Source organism: Procambarus clarkii, chromosome 33, assembly GCF_040958095.1.
Source record: "Procambarus clarkii isolate CNS0578487 chromosome 33, FALCON_Pclarkii_2.0, whole genome shotgun sequence".
NCBI classification, from domain to species: domain Eukaryota; kingdom Metazoa; phylum Arthropoda; class Malacostraca; order Decapoda; family Cambaridae; genus Procambarus; species Procambarus clarkii.
Window position 1 is genome coordinate 33,946,092 of NC_091182.1, and position 17,693 is coordinate 33,963,784.

Consider the following 17,693-nt stretch of genomic DNA (forward strand, 5'->3'; position numbering starts at 1 on the left):
ATTAATAGGATAACGACAGTAGCGTACTCTACACTAGCAAAAGTTAGAACTTCATTCAGAAACCTAAGTAAGGAGGCATTTAGGGCGCTTTACACTGCCTACGTGAGACCAGTCTTAGAGAATGCCGCCCCATCATGGAGTCCCTACCTGAAGAAACACACAAGGAAACTGGAAAAGGTTCAGAAGTTTGTAACAAGACTCGTCTCAGCGTTCCGAGGGATGGGGTATGAAGAGCGCCTGAAGGAACTGAGCCTTACGACACTAGAAAAAAGAAGGGAGATGGGGATATGATAGGAACGTTTAAAATACTCACGGGGATTGACAGAGTGGAAATAGACGAAATGTTCACACGGAATAGTAACAGAACGAGGGGACATGGGTGGAAGCTGGAAACGCAGATGAGTCACAGATGTTAGGAAGTTTTCTTTTAGCGTGAGAGTAGTGGGAAAATGGAATGCATTTAAGGAGCAGGTTGTGGAAGCAAATTCTATTCATAATTTTAAAACTAGGTATGATAGGGAAATAGGACCGGAGTCAAGGCTTTAAACAACCGATGGCTGGAAAGGCGGGATCCGAGAGTCAATGTTCGATCCTGCAGACAAATAGGTGAGTACACACACACACACACACACACACACACACACACACACACACACACAGCATCAAAGATTCTGCCCGGCCTTGAAGATTTGAGGGATGCGAACGGTGTTTCCAATTACATTATGTAAATCCTGGGCCAGACTCGCGCAGAAATCACCGCTATTTGAAACAATTGACTGGCGGGGAAGTAGGCAATTTCTCTTCCGTTACCAAGGCAACGCTGGGTAAATGTAGAGAGGGAGGATTGTAGCTTGTTAACCTGCGCCAATTGTCAACACTGACACAGTGTGGCACCACTGTAGATAAGTTTTGCCATACGGACTGTGTGTGTTGACGTTTCCATGAGAAATCTGCGATTTCCTTATCGAAGCCTCGCGTATTGTTTCATAACCAACCTGTCCTCTTACAAAAGAACGTCGCTTTTCGTTCGTATGCGTTATTAAGACCAAAAATCGTCGTACTAGAAAATGGAAGCGGCTCGCGAAAGTGACGTACTGTCCTGTTTTCTGTTTTGGGCCCTCTGGCTTAGTCTGGTAGGTTAGGAGAGGAAACTTTGAATTGTCCGTTTTCTTGCCCGTTTGAAACTTTAGGAGGACGTCAACTTGTCCTCAGGCTGGGCTGATCTACGCTGTCCTAGGGCCAGATTCACGAAGCAGTTACGCAAGTACTTACGAACGTGTACATCTTTCCTCAATCTTTGACGGCTTTATTTACATTTATTAAACAGTTTACAAGCATGAAAACTTGCCAATCAACTGTTGTTATTGTTATAAACAGCCTCCTGGTGCTTCGGAGCTCATTAACTGTTTAATAATTGTAAACAAAGCCGCCAAACATTGAGAAAAGATGTACAGGTTCGTAAGTGTTTGCGTAACTGCTTCGTGAATCTGGCCCCCTAGACTTCAAATACGTATTCGTTAATGTTGACAACTTGTGTAAGATAAAACAATGTTTCATCGAATATAAATTAATAAAGCATATTATAATTTTGTGTATGGTTAGGCTTAGGATAGTTTAGGTTAAGCATTTTGATTCTTTTGGCAATTGTTTGTATTTCCAGACGCAATTCGAACGCAGGACGAGTCAAGAACTGTCCGAGAAACTTACGAACGTCATCAGTCGCGTAATGCAGTGTTGTTAATTTATAAATAGTGGGTTTAACGGCTGGATTAATGAGCATTTGGGGATTGTTACAAGGACTTTAGGGGAGCCGGTCGGCCGAGCGGACAGCACACTGGACTTGTGATCCTGTGGTCTTTGGTTCGATCCCAGGCGCCGGCGAGAAACAATGGGCAGAGTTTCTTTGACCCTATGCCCCTGTTACCTAGCAGTAAAATAGGTACCTGGGTGTTAGTCAGCTGTCACGGGCTGCTTCCTGGGGGTGGAGGCCTGGTCGAGGACCGGCCGCGGGGACACTAAACCCCCGAAATCATCTCAAGATAACCTCAAGATAACCAAGATAGGACGAGCTGATCCGTGCGGCTGTTGTTGCTGTGGTTCAACACTAACGCTCCACTTCAACCTGTCCTCTTCACAACCAAGGACTGCCGGGTTCACAACTCATCAGCCAAATACTGATATTAAACTCAACACAAGCCAGTGACCGACTTGTGTATGACAAGTTATATATAGGTTTTCTTTTCTACCACAGACGTTGCCACACATTTACAATGCTAAGCAGCGTATGTACATTTTCTTCTGTCCTCCATGACAGGGTGAGTGATCTGTTAAACATATAGGTCAGTGATTTATTGAACCAACCATATTAGGGGGGATTATAGTGCTTTTAAAATGCTAATCTAACCTAAATACTTAAATTCATAGATTTACGTCTGTCCTACATAAACAGTACACGAGGTGTACATGAAGGTGTGTGGAGTAGATAATGTGGTGGTGGTGGTGGTGGTGGTAGTAGTGGTGGTGGTAGTGGTGGTAGTGTCTCCGGTTGCTAGCTCCAGGCTAGGGTCCCCAACCACTTGGGCTGGTCGGTAGAGTGACGGTCTCCTTTCATGCAGGTCGATGTTCAATCCCCGACTGTTCAAGTGGTTGGGCACCATTCCTTCCCCCCGTCCCATCCCAGATCCTTGTCCTGACCCCTTCCCAGTGCTATATAGTACAATGGCTTGGCGCTTTCCCCTGATAGTTCACTCATTCCAGGCTAGGGTTTACCCTCTACAACCGAGGACTACTTGATACTGGTTTGATGGGGTTCTGGGAGTTCTTCTACTCCAAGCCCGGCCCGAGGCCAGGCTTGACTTGTGAGAGCTTGGTCCACCAGGCTGTTGCTTGGAGAGGCCCGCAGGCCCACATACCCACCACAGCCCGGTTGGTTCGGCACTTCTTGAAGAAAACTAACTAGTTTTTTCTTGAAGATGTCCACGGTTGTTCCGGCAATATTTCTTATACTCGCTGGGAGGACGTTGAACAACCGCGGACCTCTGATGTTTATACAATGTTCTCTGATTGTGCCTATGGCACCCCTGCTCTTCACTGGTTCTATTCTACATTTACTTCCATATCGTTCACTCCACTGGTTCTATTCTGCATTTACTTCCATATCGTTCACTCCACTGGTTCTATTCTGCATTTACTTCCATATCGTTCACTCCACTGGTTCTATTCTGCATTTTCTTCCATATCGTTCACTCCACTGGTTCTATTCTGCATTTTCTTCCATATCGTTCACTCCAGTATGTTGTTATTTTACTGTGTAGATTTGGGACCTGGCCCTCCAGTATTTTCCATGTGAATATTATTTGATATCTCTCTCGACTCCTTTTTAGTGAGTATATTTGGAGAGCTTTTGAGACGATCCCAATAATTTAGGTGCTTTATCTCGTCTATGTATGCCGTATATGTTCTCTGTACTCCCTCTATTTCAGCAATCTCTCCTGCTCAGAAGGGAGAAGTGAGTACCGAGCAGTACTCAAGATGGGACAGTACAAGTGATTTGAAGAGTACAACCATTGTGATGGGATCCCTAGATTTGAAAATTATCATAATCCATTTTCATTTTTCTGGCTGACGCAATATTTGCTTGGTTATGCTACCTAAACGTTAAGTCGTCGGATGTGGGAACCAACCTGTGAGATTTATATTTATTTAATTTATATGAATTTATATTTACGTTAATTTGTATACTTCGATAGCAATTTGTATGATGATAAGTGGACTGTATTTCTGCAATAATCTCGCATATCGATCCTCTACACATTAGGGGGGGTTTATATTGAATTTATATATATGCAGCCAATCAAACTACAGTATTAACTACACATATTGTTAAACATTGAAGAGGTTCCTTATCTTATTGTGCAGCAGGCCTTAGTCCACCAGGTATAATCAGGATGTATCTTATCTTGAGGTTATCTCGAGATGATTTCGGGGCTTTTTAGTGTCCCCGCGGCCCGGTCCTCGACCAGGCCTCCACCCCCAGGAAGCAGCCCGTGACAGCTGACTTAACTCCCAGGTACCTATTTACTGCTAGATAACAGGGGCATTCAGGGTGAAAGAAATTAGACACCACATTTTCCCTCGTGTGAGGTAGCTTCCATCACCCTGGTAACTGATGCACAAAGCATGCTTCCTCGTCTTGACCTGTCAAAAGGGCGCTAGCTATGAAGCCAGAATCCTAATATATGACAGCTATATCAGAGAAAACACTGTACATGGAACCATAAAGACCTAGGCTTAATTACCTTTAGTATGAGGCGATCTCGTATTCTAACTGGCTCACCCTATCTAATGACATTAATGGCCATAAATGATAGATAAATGGGTTTCGGCAGAACACTTAACTTGTATTTGTTGACAGCGTGTTGATGATGGTACACCTTTGGTTTCCATAACACTTTGTCCAAGTAAAATTAACAGGAGCCGAATTGCTCCCACGCCCCTGGTCTAAGTCCAATAACAATGGCTGACCACTCCCTCCTCCCTGACGCTACTGGTCTACATTGTCCAGATGACAGTAAGTGATAGAAGGGTCACATTTACTCTATTTTAATTCTGATAATTAAGTTAATTTATATGAGATGTTTTTATGATGGTAAAGTCCAAAGACTAATGTATTTAAGAATAATTCCCACCATAATAGGTGGTGAATTTATAATAGTATGTGGTAATGATATCCCGTTTTCTATAGACGGAAATTCCACTACAAGTTACATTTTCAATGGGTTAACTTGTTTATACAACACAGCAATATTATCTGTCTGTATGATATTATTAAATGGTGTCGGATTTTCCGACATCGGACATCATTATTCCCAAATCCTTTACATGCTGCTTTCCTACTATGGGCAGATTTGATTGTGTTTTGTACCCTGTATCATGTTTATAGTCCATTTTTTACCGTACCTGGAATTTATCACCGTTAAACATCACGTTATTTTCTGTTGCCCAGTCGAAAACTTTATATCTGTTTGAAGTTTTTCAATGTCTTCAACAGAGGTAATTTTCATGCTGATTTTTATGTCATCTGCAAAGGATGATACGAACCTGTGACTTGTATTTTTGTCTATATCTGATGAGAATAAGGAAAAGCAGTGGTGCAAGGACTGTACCCTGAGTTACCGAGCTTCTAACTGTGCTTGGACTATTTTATATGGTTGACTGTTACTCTTTGTGTTCTGTTCGACAGAAAACTGAGCATCCAGCGTCCTACTTCACCAGTTATTCCCATTGACCTCATTTTGTGTGCTATCACTCCATGGTCACATTTATCGAATGTCTTTGTGAAGTCCGTGTATACCACCTCTGCATTCTGTTTTTCTTCTAATGCAAGGACTAGCAAGGTTTGTTAGTATAATTAGTGATAGTTGAAGCATTCTTGGCCACTGGAAGGTCCGATAAAGTTATTAGTGCAAATAATTATCCTTTTAACGATTAAGCGAACATTGTAACTATAACTAATTAAATATACTCTAAGATGGAAAAGTGTGCATCGGAGTTTTTATTGCCAGAGTGGTAATGATTATTTGACCCACTATGTATAAAATGTGTGTGTTCACATGTAATTTATTAATTCATTTTGATAACTTTTGTTACGCTTATTTCGAAAACATTGACTGAAGTGCCGTGACCGGGGAGTTTCCAACGCTATGCTACTTGACTATTTTATTGATAAATAGTAGAGTTAATTGGTAACGGTGGAATGACTTTGAAAATAAGAATCGTCATTTATGTGAACTATGGCGATGGCCTAATGGTGTTTTGTGTCCTGAGAGAGTATTCGAAACGCCGTATAGATTGTAAGTATAGAGTACTATACTTATATAGTATTTACTACTTAATACTTTAATTCTTATATAATAATTATTATATAATTATTATAAATTATTATATAACTTAATTATACTTATACTGGTATATACTACTTATATAGTATTAAGTATAGAGTATATTAGTATACACTGTGGCAGGTTACGAGATGTTTAACCAATTTTTAACTACAGTGGTGTGACTTCGAGTTTTAATTATTGCTAAGCTTGTCGTAGGTAACTTCTGGAACTTCTGGAAGTTGGTGGAGTCCCCGAGGCTGAGAGGTGAGGAGTCAGGCTCTACCTGGAGACTCGTCACCGCTTACGTCCCTGGCTGGTCACTGTCGGTTACGGCACAACAATCACTGCACTCTTAAGTGCACTGTTACCCGGCCCCGCTTGTGTGTAATACACCCATATTGGAATTTAGCTTCAATCCAGTTATTTATATTTAGGCATCACCAAAGCAGGTGGATACATTAGCGTTCTTAAGGGAATACTAACAACTTACACTCTAAACAAGTATTTAGAAGCATATCTGCAAGGAAACATGCCAAAAGTTTAAATCCTTACAAGCAAACGTGTCCTTAACCCCCCCCCCCCCAACTACACTCCTGTCCAGCACCACCATCGTCCTTGTTGGGGGTCTTCGGCTCCCCTCAACGTTCTCACCCAACTCGTTAGGTCAAATTGCCTCAAATTTGGCTGCCCTGCTGGCCCTCTGCACTATGGCTATGACAAGTGTCCCCTCCCACCATCACCACCCCCCTCTCGCCTTACTTTTATCTTCCAGGACCAGCAGGGCTACGTGTGTGTGTGTGTGTGTGTGTGTGTGTGTGTGTGTGTGTGTGTGTGTGTGTGTGTGTGTGTGTGTGTGTGTGTGTGTGGTTGCTGGAGTGTAGTTACAGGATGAGAGCTACGCTCGTGGTGTCCCGTCTTCCCAGTACTCTTTGTCGTATAAAACTTTGAAACTACTGACGGTTTTGGCCACCACCACCTTCTCACTTAGTTTTTTCCAATCGTCTACCATTCTGCAAAAGTGAACGTTCTAATATTTTTTTCGGCACCTTTCTTTCCTTAGCTTGATGTTAAGACACTCTTTTTGTTGAAGTTGTAGATCTCAAGAATTCCCCCTTCTTTAAGTGTCGATTCCTGGTGCTATTATTTACGTAGTGGTCGTATCTCCTCCTTTTCTTCTATATTCTAGCTTCGGCATATAAATAACGCCTCTGGTCTCTCCTTGTAGCTCTTATTTTTTAGTTCTGGAAGCCATTTTGTAGCATGTCTTTGCAACTTTTCCAGTTTATTTATGTGCTGCTCGAGATATGGGCACCATACAACCGCTGCATATTCTAATTTTGGTCTCACCAATGTGGCGAACAATTTAATATTTCGCCATCAATGCATTTAAAAGCGATTCTGAAGTTGGAAATCGCAGCATATACTCATGACACAATGTACTTTACGTGTTCCTCTGGTGAGTTTCCTCTCCAGAACCACCCCTAGATTTCTTTCTTTGCTAGAGTTCATTGATGCCGGTACATATAATTTATAGGAAGCATGTGGCCTGTTTTTCCCACCACCTTCCTCGTCACTCCAGCTTGTCCTTGCCTCCCTGAAAGCTGATGTTATCCTTCCTCCCGAAAAAGGCAATTCGTTGGTTGTCCTTGACCGGGTGGACTACCTCCAGCAACCTGATGTCTTACTCTCTGACTCCCGCACGGATGCTCCTCTGGTTTCTAACCCTTTGGATCGCTTTAAAACTTCCTTCAACCGCAAACTAAGACAGCTCTCTAGTCTTTTTCCTCCTGACTTCGATCAAATGAAACGTTTCCATGTAATCTGCCCCTTTTCTTATTTCTATGGTCTATCTAAGACTCATATACCTGATGTTCCTCTTCTATCATTTCTTCAATAGGCTCTGCGGGCTGTCCTCTTGCCTCCTGGCTACCTAAAACTCTGACGCTTTACCTTGGTACTTTTTCTCCCGCCCACCTTCGTCACTCTCAGGACTTCATAGAAAGACTGCACCTTCAGCCCTCCTGTAAGATGCTTAGTCTTGATGTTGACTCTGTTTGCTAATGTTCCCCTCGATGACGTTCTCTCTTCCCTTAGTCATAAGGCGACTGAGGGCCTTCTTCCTCTCCCACTTCCCACTGACGTTTTCCTCCAACTCATCAAACACTGTGTTGACTAACTCCTCTTTCAACGGTAAATATTTCTCTCAAACTTTTAATGTTGCTATGGGTTCCCCTCCCCCCCCCTACCCCCTGTTCTTGCCAATCTCTACATTGAGTACTTCGAAACCCTTCTTCCTCCCACTACTGATATTCGTCCCTCTCTCTGGCTTCGCTATGTTGATGACATTTTTGCTTTATGCCTCATGACCTTAGTCTTTTCCAGCCTTTCCTCTTCTCTCTTTAACAATCTGGCTCATTCTATCAATTTCAAATTTGAATGGGAATCTAATTCCCTTCTTCCTTTACTTGACGTTCATGTTCACGGCTCTGTGTCCGGGTTCTCTTTCTCTGTGTACCACAAACCCATGCATAGTGGTATGTACATTCACTTCATTTCCTCCTTCTGTTAAGAAAAGTGTTCTCGTCTCTCTTCCTCCGCGCTCTACATATCAGCGTACCTCAGTTTCTTGATTCTGATTTTTTTTTTATTTACAAATCTTTCTCCCGCCTTATCTTCTTGAGATCTTGAGGTTATCTTCAGATGATTTCGGGGCATTTTAGCATCCCCGCGGCCCGGTCCTCGACCAGGCCTCCACCCCCAGGAAGCAGCCCGTGACAGCTGACTAACACCCAGTTACCTATTTTACTGCTAGGTAACAGGGGCATAGGGTGAAAGAAACTCTGCTCATTGTTTCTCGCCGGCGCCTGGGATTGAACCCAGGACCACAGGATCACAAGTCCAGCGTGCTGTCCGCTCGGCCGACCGGCTCCCTAAAATAATATGTCGACCGTGACAGGACTCGAACCTGCAATCTTCGGATCCGAAGTCCGACGCCTTATCCATTAGGCCACACGGTCTTATATGGTTACACGACCATACGGTCCACGCGGTCCTTGGTTATCCTTTGCATTTTATCAGCTGTGCCTATTCAAGATAAACGAAATTTCTTTCATTCCAAACCCGTTTCCAACACTTACCACTGTGCGCTGCCTTCCCTTCATATATGAACTCAAAAATCACACTAATACCCTTCGTCCTCTTGACATAAAGCTCACCTTACGACAAATTAACTCTCTTCGTAGTAATGTGGTTCACACTACTGCTCCTGCTGCTAATGCTGCTGGTGTGTACTACTTGTCCTCTCCAAGACTGTGGGGAAACTGGCCGTACACTTAATGACAGATTTAAGAAACACAAAATAAGTGTTAAGTCTCCAGACACAAACAATGCTCTCTTCTGTCATGTTAGGGACTCTTAATCATCCTATTGATTGGTCTTCTAAAATAATCTTTCCTGCCTCTACTCTACACAGACGCCGTCTTGTCGACTCAGCTGTGATACACAACCCACCCAACATGAACCTGAGTCCTGGCTCTGTTGCTGTTGACTCTTCCCTTACACAGCATATACTCAAATGTTCTAACCTTTCTAACAAACGTGACCTAACATAAACTTACAATATTTTTTTCTTTTCTTTTTCTATCTTTCTCTTATTCCCATTTCTTGTTCCTTCTCCCTTTCTTCCGTCACCCCATTATTACACCCATTCCATCCGTACCCTTTTTTGCTTCTTGTTCATACCTTTTCGCCTTGCTCTTTCTTTCTTCAAGGAATTACCTTCTCTCACCTGCTCCTCACCTCACTTTTGCCCTACTTATGCCAGTGCCTCCCTCCCTCCAATCACAGTCGACTTGATAATAATCCAGGACGGACCGAAACGTCGTCGTCTCCTCGTCTTCTGTTGTGTGGTTTGGTCATCATATCTCCAGCCACGTTACTGTGACTCATCGTCAGCATGTGGAAGCTGACCAGGAGGCATTCAAACCACACTGCCCCGCCTACATGGAACAACGCCTACATGGAACAAGTCTTAAAAGTTAACCTGTCGCAAAAATCAGGTAAGAAACTTGAAAACGTACAGAAGTTTGTAATCAGACTCGTCCCAGAGGCACGTAGGATGGGGTATGAATTGGAACGAGGCTAAAAAAAATGAGACATGCCAAACACTCACGTATACAATACCTAAGGGAATTGACTGTGAAAATGGAAGGAAATAGACGAGGTTGTGGTCAAATTGCATACATTTGTACTTAACAATAATGAGTTGCATAGGCTCTAGTTTTGTTTGTTTTTATCACTGCAGACATTCGTGCTTGCGGCGTTGATGGTGTTTTGTACAGTTTGTGTGATGAGCAGTTTGAAGACAGGCACTGTCAACCTTGGTACGTGATCACCATGCTCGGGCTCTCATTCATACAAATATCACCCGCCTGTATTTTCTGAATGAACTAATCCTTCATTATCAAATGTAAAAAAATAAACAAACGACTGAATGATGATATCAATCACAAAAAAAATAAATACACGCAACAATAATAACAAGTAATGTTAAGACAAATGGCAATATAATAGAGCTACTTGCAGGGGTAAAGCCGATAAAAATTGGCAAAGCATTTTTTTCTTTAAAGAAATTAGGAGAATAATTATACGAGGAATGTCTCCACCTCCACCACCACTTTGCATAAACCTTTCTCCAGTGATTCCTACCAGACTCCCAGCCTGCCTCTGGACGGTGAAGTATGTGGGGAGCCCTGCGGGAGAGAGGGGGGGGTGCTAAGGGAAGACCTGAGGGATCCTAAGGTAAGGTGGGGGGGGGGAGAAGACCTGAGGGGAGCTATGCCACTTAAATGACCCCGTCGCTAGCCCCTTACAAGACTAAGTTTAATTATTCTTCAGGACTCATTCATTACGTCTGGTTGGAAGGTGTTGTGAGGGGAGGAGGAGGTGGCTGCCTGTCCCCTTGAGACCTGGCTGTAGGCTCCCGCATCACCTCCTAAGCCTCGCCTTTCCAGTTGTTAAATCAACTCATTAACTCCCATTCATCACATTTGTCATTTTTGTTTGGAAACAGCTCACTGAACTCGTCTGTACAAGCTCTGAACGTAAGCTACTCTGTGTGCAGGTCTTACTCAGGAGTAGATCTTCCCGTCATGTGTCCATGGTACAGTGTTCTCCCGCAGCCCGACCTCTTGTTGCACCGCTTCTGTGTAACGTCGCAGTCAATTCCGTCAACTCCACTTAGTAACCTGCAAGTTGTTCTCACATCTTTCTTCCTTCTTGGTGCTTCTTTCCTCCTCCGTGGTGCTTCTTTCCTCCTCCGTGGTGAGATTGTTTATGCACTCACCTATTTGTGCCTGCAGGATCATGCTCTAGCTCATGGACCCCGTTTTTCTAGCCGCTGGTTGTCTAATGCAATGACTCTTGACCCTATCATACCTCCTTGTAAAGTTATAAATGGAGTTAGCCTCTACAATCTGCTCCTTTAGGTCATTCCATTTACTCACTTCCATAACGCTAAATGAAAACTTTTTAACATCTCTATGACACATCTGCGTCTCAAGCTTCCATCCGTGCCTGCTTGCTCTATTGGTGTTCGGTGTAAATATTCTACTGGTGTTCTGTTTCCTTACTGCCAATCCCTCTAAGGATTTTATACGTCTGTATCATGTCCCCCCCCATTCGTTGCTCCTTTCTAATGTCGTCACGTTTAGTTCCTTCAGTCTCTCGTCGTACCTCAACTTTCGAAGCTCAAGGACGAGTCTTGCTGCAAACGTACGTATGTACGTACGTGTGTGTGTGTACTCACCTAATTGTACTCACCTAATTGTGCTTGCGGGGGTTGAGCTCTGGCTCTTTGGTCCCGCCTCTCAACCGTCAATCAACTGGTGTACAGATTCCTGAGCCTATTGGGCTCTATCATATCTACATTTGAAACTGTGAATGGAGTCAGCCTCCACCACATCACTTCCTAATGCATTCCATTTGCTAACTACTCTGACACTGAAAAAGTTCTTTCTAACGTCTCTGTGGCTCATTTGGGTACTCAGCTTCCACCTGTGTCCCCTTGTTCGCGTCCCACCAGTGTTGAAAAGTTCATCCTTGTTTACCCGGTCGATTCCCCTGAGGATTTTGTAGGTTGTGATCATGTCCCCCCTTACTCTTCTGTCTTCCAGTGTCGTGAGGTGCATTTCCCGCAGCCTTTCCTCATAACTCATGCCTCTTAGTTCTGGGACTAGTCTAGTAGCATACCTTTGGACTTTTTCCAGCTTCGTCTTGTGCTTGACAAGGTACGGGCTCCATGCTGGGGCCGCATACTCCAGGATTGGTCTTACATATGTGATGTACAAGATTCTGAATGATTCCTTACACATGTTCCTGAACGCCGTTCTGATGTTAGCCAGCCTCGCATATGCCGCAGACGTTATTCTCTTTATGTGGGCTTCAGGAGACAGGTTTGGTGTGATATCAACTCCTAGATCTTTCTCTCTGTTTCATTAAGTACTTCATCTCCTATTCTGTATCCTGTGCCTGGCCTCCTGTTTCCACTGCCTAGTTTCATTACTTTGCATTTACTCGGGTTGAACTTCAACAGCCATTTGTTGGACCATTCACTCAGTCTATCCAGGTCATCTTGTAGCCTCCTACTATCATCCTCTGTTTCAATCCTCCTCATAATTTTTGCATCGTCGGCAAACATTGAGAGGAACGAATCTATACCCTCTGGGAGATCATTTACATATACCAGAAACAGTATAGGTCCAAGGACTGACCCCTGCGGGACTCCACTTGTGACGTCTCGCCAATCTGAGACCTCACCCCTCACACAGACTCGTTGTCTCCTGTTGCTTAGGTATTCCTCTATCCACCGGAGTACCTTCCCTCTCACTCCAGCCTGCATCTCCAACTTTCGCACTAGCCTCTTGTGTGGCACTGTATCAAAGGCTTTCTGACAATCCAAAAATATGCAGTCTGCCCACCCTTCTCTTTCTTGCCTTATTTTTGTTGCCTGGTCGTAGAATTCAAGTAACCCTGTGAGGCAGGACCTGCCATCCCTGAACCCATGTTGATGCTGTGTTACAAAGTTCCTTCGCTCCAGATGCTCCACTAGTTTTTTTCGCACAATCTTCTCCCTCAGCTTGCATGGTATGCAGGTTAGGGACACTGGCCTGTAGTTCAGTGCCTCCTGTCTATCCCCTTTCTTGTATATCGGGACTACGTTAGCTGCTTTCCAAATATCTGGCAGTTCCCCTGTTGCCAGTGATTTGTTATACACTATGGAGAGTGGTAGGCTCAGTTCTCTTGCTCCTTCCTTTAGAACCCAAGGGGAGATTCCATCTGGGCCTATAGCCTTCGTCACGTCCAACTCTAGTAAACACTTCCTTACTTCCCCACTGGTAATCTCAAACTCTTCCAGTGGTTCCTGGTTAGCTATTCCCTCACTTACCTCTGGAATTTCTCCTTGTTCTAAGGTGAAGACCTCCTGGAATTTCTTATTCAATTCCTCACACACTTCCTTGTCATTTGTAGTGAATCCTTCCGCCCCTATCCTTAATCTCATAACCTGTTCCTTTACTGTTGTTTTTCTCCTAATGTGGCTATGCAACAATTTAGGCTGAGTCTTTGCCTTGCTTGCGATGTCATTTTCGTATTGTCTTTCTGCCTCTCTTCTCATCCTGACATATTCATTCCTGGCATTCTGGTATCTTTCTCTGCTCTCCAGTGTCCTGTTATTCCTATAGTTTCTCCATGCCCTTTTACTTTGCTGCTTAGCTAGCCTACATCTTTGATTAAACCATGGGTTTCTCATCTTCATTTCTCTGTTTTCCTTTTGGACTGGGACAAACTTGTTTGCTGCGTCCTTGCACTTCTGCGTGATGTAATCCATCATATCTTGGGCCGTCTTTCCCCTGAGCTCTGTTTCCCATGCTATATCTGTTAGGAATTTTCTTATCCCCTCATAGTTTCCCTTTCGGTATGCTAACCTTTTGGTTTCGGTATCCCTCCTCGAGTTCAATAACCCTTCTTCAATCAAGTACTCAAACACCAGTACACTGTGGTCGCTCATTCCTACTGGGTCCTCAAAACCGATTTCTCTTATGTCGGAGTCGTTCAGAGTGAAGACTAGGTCGAGTCTCGCTGGTTCGTCATTGCCTCTCATCCTTGTGGGTTCTCCGACATGCTGCGTTAAAAAGTTGCTTGTCACCACCTCCAATAGTTTGGCTCTCCACGTATCCTCGCCTCCATGCGGTTCCTTGTTCTCCCAGTCAATCTTTCCGTGATTGAAGTCGCCCATGATGAGCAGGTGGGATCTATTTCTACAGGCTATTTCTATTTCTGTGTGTGTGTGTGTGTGTGTGTGTGTGTGTGTGTGTGTGTGTGTGTGTGTGTGTGTGTGTGTGTGTGTGTGTGTGTGTGTGTACGTGTGTGTGTACGTGTGTGTGTACGTGTGTGTGTACGTGTGTGTGTACGTGTGTGTGTACGTGTGTGGTGCATCCCTGCAAGTCTCCAACTCTCACTATCACGTGAAAGCTGCCTCACCAAGAATCCTCTCTCATACATCAGAAGCTACAACTTTCTACCGACTTTCTAAATCCCCAAACATTCCTGAACGACCTACTTAGGATCTTGCTGGCTATCTCCGAAACACCGACCTGATCCAACAGGTCCAGGAACCCTGTCATTGTGGGTTCCTCGTAAATTCTCTCCAGGCTCCGGGAATCCTCTTCGACTAGCTACTAAGATTACTTCTTTATCTTAGAGTTCCACTTTGTTACCAGTGATTCTACTTGGCGCCTAGAGTTCTACACAATAATTTAAAACAACTCTTGAATTTTCTACTGGATACCACCACCTCATATATAGCTCTTCAGTGGCCATGGCGACCACAGTGAGCTACTGTGGCTGGTGAAGTTGATGAAGCACACAGTAGTGTCTCCCTCACGTGCCTAGTGAAGGTACCGTGATCCGGGACAGTTTGCCAGAGGGTCAGCGGTGGGTACGGTGATCTAACTTATTATTGGCCAGTAATATTAGATTAAGGAACGACGGTTAGCACACGAATCGAGACACAAAACAAGGTAATTATTATTAATCTCATCTAATAAATCATTACAATATTTCCCCTGATGGAGTTGTCATATTAGGTTATGAATATTATAGTGTGTGTAATAATTCCCTTCAATTACACCTTTGACAGGTGTAATTGAAGGGAAAAGAAGAAGCACAATTAACAACTACTTGGCACAACCAGGACATGTGATGAAGGCGGCATCACCCAAGAGAGGAGTATTTGTCTGTGTTCATCCGTGTTCATATCTGGGTGTCTAGGCATCATCCATATATATAAGGCCTCCCCAGTATTAACTAATATCTGGTACTTGTAATTTAACACCTGGTATTATTGTGGTGAATGTCTACTAATTTATAATTTCGATTGATAGACAATATATAAAAATAACCATAATCCCGCCCAGAATGTGTAAGGAAGCTGTTTGTGGGAATCTTTAAACCTCATAGAGTCCACTATCGAAAATATGAATTAATATAAACTAAATAAATATAAATCCCACGATGCAGGCGATGAGTCACAACGTGGCTGAAGTATGTTGACCAGACCACCCACTAGAAAGTGAAGGGACGACGACGTTTCGGTCCGTCCTGGACCATTCTCAGTGTGATCAAGACTGGCAGATTCCGTCTTTTTTTGTTATTATTATTAATACATGAAGTACATCTGCATTAGTACAGCTGCCCTAGACTATATGAAGGGGAGTACAGTGTGTCAAAAAAGCTAACTAGGTGATGCTAAAAAATCCCCATCACACAGGATGGTTAGTCATACAGAGGCATGTGATAAGCGGTCTGCACTGGCAGACTCCGGATGCATTTTGAGGATATCAACAACACAAGATTGAATAAGGTAGCAGTGGTAATACAAGTCCCCATCTCGCAGGATGGTTAGTCATACAGGGCTATATGTTTAGTAGCCTGCACTGGCAAATTTTGGGTACATTGTGAGGATATCTTCAAGAATACGAGAGTGAATAAAGTAATTGCAAAGCTCCCGGTACCTCATGCCAACTGTTCTGAAAGGTCTAATAACTGGGCATTCAGTGATGCAGTGCGGGAGATCGTGCCGTAATTCCTGCTCACAGAGTTTGCAACTGGAGTGCTCAGGATTGGGAGACCCGTCACCTGCAGCCACCTACCACAGGTAACGGTAACCCAACCTGATCCTTGCAACCACTGTGTCGCACAGTCTAGTGGACGTTTTGTGCTGTCCATAGATGTAGGTTTCAGATCTGAACAAATCATAGCTTTTTATACTAGTACTTTCAGGTCGTTCCGTCTTTTTTTTTTTTTTTTTTTATTAACATATTAGGTACATCTGCATTAGTGCAGCTACCCTAGACTATATGAAGTGGAGTACAGTGTGTCAAAAAAGCTAACTAGGTGATGCTAAAAAATCCCCATCACACAGGATGGTTAGTCACACAGAGGCATGTGATAAGCGGTCTGCACTGGCAGACTCCGGATGCATTTTGAGGATATCAACAACACAAGATTGAATAAGGTAGCAGTGGTAATACAAGTCCCCATCTCGCAGGATGGTTAGTCATACAGAGCCATGTGTTTAATAGCCTGCACTGGCAAATTTTGGGTATACTGTGAGGATATCTTGTAGCTAGCGTATTCAAGTCTACGGTGCCATCACGCCATATTTTACTTACCAAAGATGACCCCAATTATATCTCTGGCGTATGTCTGGTCTGGCAACCATGACAGCAAATATCGTCCAGCAGCTGGTGACAGGTCAATATAAACCGTATCTTTTAGTCTTACGCATCGCTTCATAAAAATATATAAATCAACAGTAATTAAGCAACATTGGCGCACTCCAATCTGAGCAGTGATTGGAGCCGGGGTCAACATCCATTGAGCTGCCCACAACTTGTTATCAATATTTATACAATAATTTACATTAATTTACATCTTGTACGAACCTGACTGGATATACTCAATGTGTGCGTGTGTGACTGAGTGCAAGGTTATCATCGTTATGAAGCGGAATAATATAATAGGAATGTGAACTGGAAATAATCTGATTATTCAATATTCTTTCAAATTTAAGTTAAAGTTTTTTTTTTTTGGGCTTATTAACACATGACGAGAAGTAATTTGTACACTAATAATGGCAATATTATTAAGATGTTACGAGAGAGAGAGAGAGAGAGAGAGAGAGAGAGAGAGAGAGAGAGAGAGAGAGAGAGAGAGAGAGAGAGAGAGAGAGAGAGAGAGAGAGAGAGAGAGAGAGAGACCAACAGGCAGTAGCAAAGACAGGTGGACAAGAAGAAAAAAACGAAAACTAACCCCAAACCGAAGAACACAAAAAAATATATCCACAACGCAGTCGGTGCACCGACTACGATGAATCGTAGTCGGCACGTGTTGCTGCCGTCACACTGACGGCAGCAACACGTGCCTCAGACGTGGTACACCCCCCAACACTCCCCCGTCACGCCCGTAACGCCCGTCACGGTGTCTGGAAACCATGGTGACCGCTGGGCGACGCCTCGACGCCGCGCGGTAGGACGCCATGTATGGCCGGCCTGTGTATTGTTCCACCCGCATAACGCCGGATTGGGCGGGGCGGGGCGGGGGGGGGGGCGAGGCTGTGTGAGAGACAAGCTGTGGGCGGGGCGGGAAGCGCATGGAATGAGCTGTGGCAAGGGAGAGGGACGATTCCTTGCGGACGAGAGGGCGGTCTGAGAGAGGGATGGGCTGAGGTAGGAAGAGTCTAAGGGAAGCACA

The 17,693-nt window shown here is 43.9% G+C and overlaps 1 non-coding gene across 1 annotated transcript; it reads right to left on the reverse strand.

Moving 5' to 3' along the window:
• Positions 1-8,826: 8,826 nt before the first annotated feature.
• On the reverse strand, positions 8,827-8,899 carry TRNAR-UCG (transfer RNA arginine (anticodon UCG)). The gene has a single exon. It is a non-coding gene; the product is annotated as a tRNA-Arg (tRNA).
• Between the last annotated feature and the right edge of the window lie 8,794 nt (positions 8,900-17,693).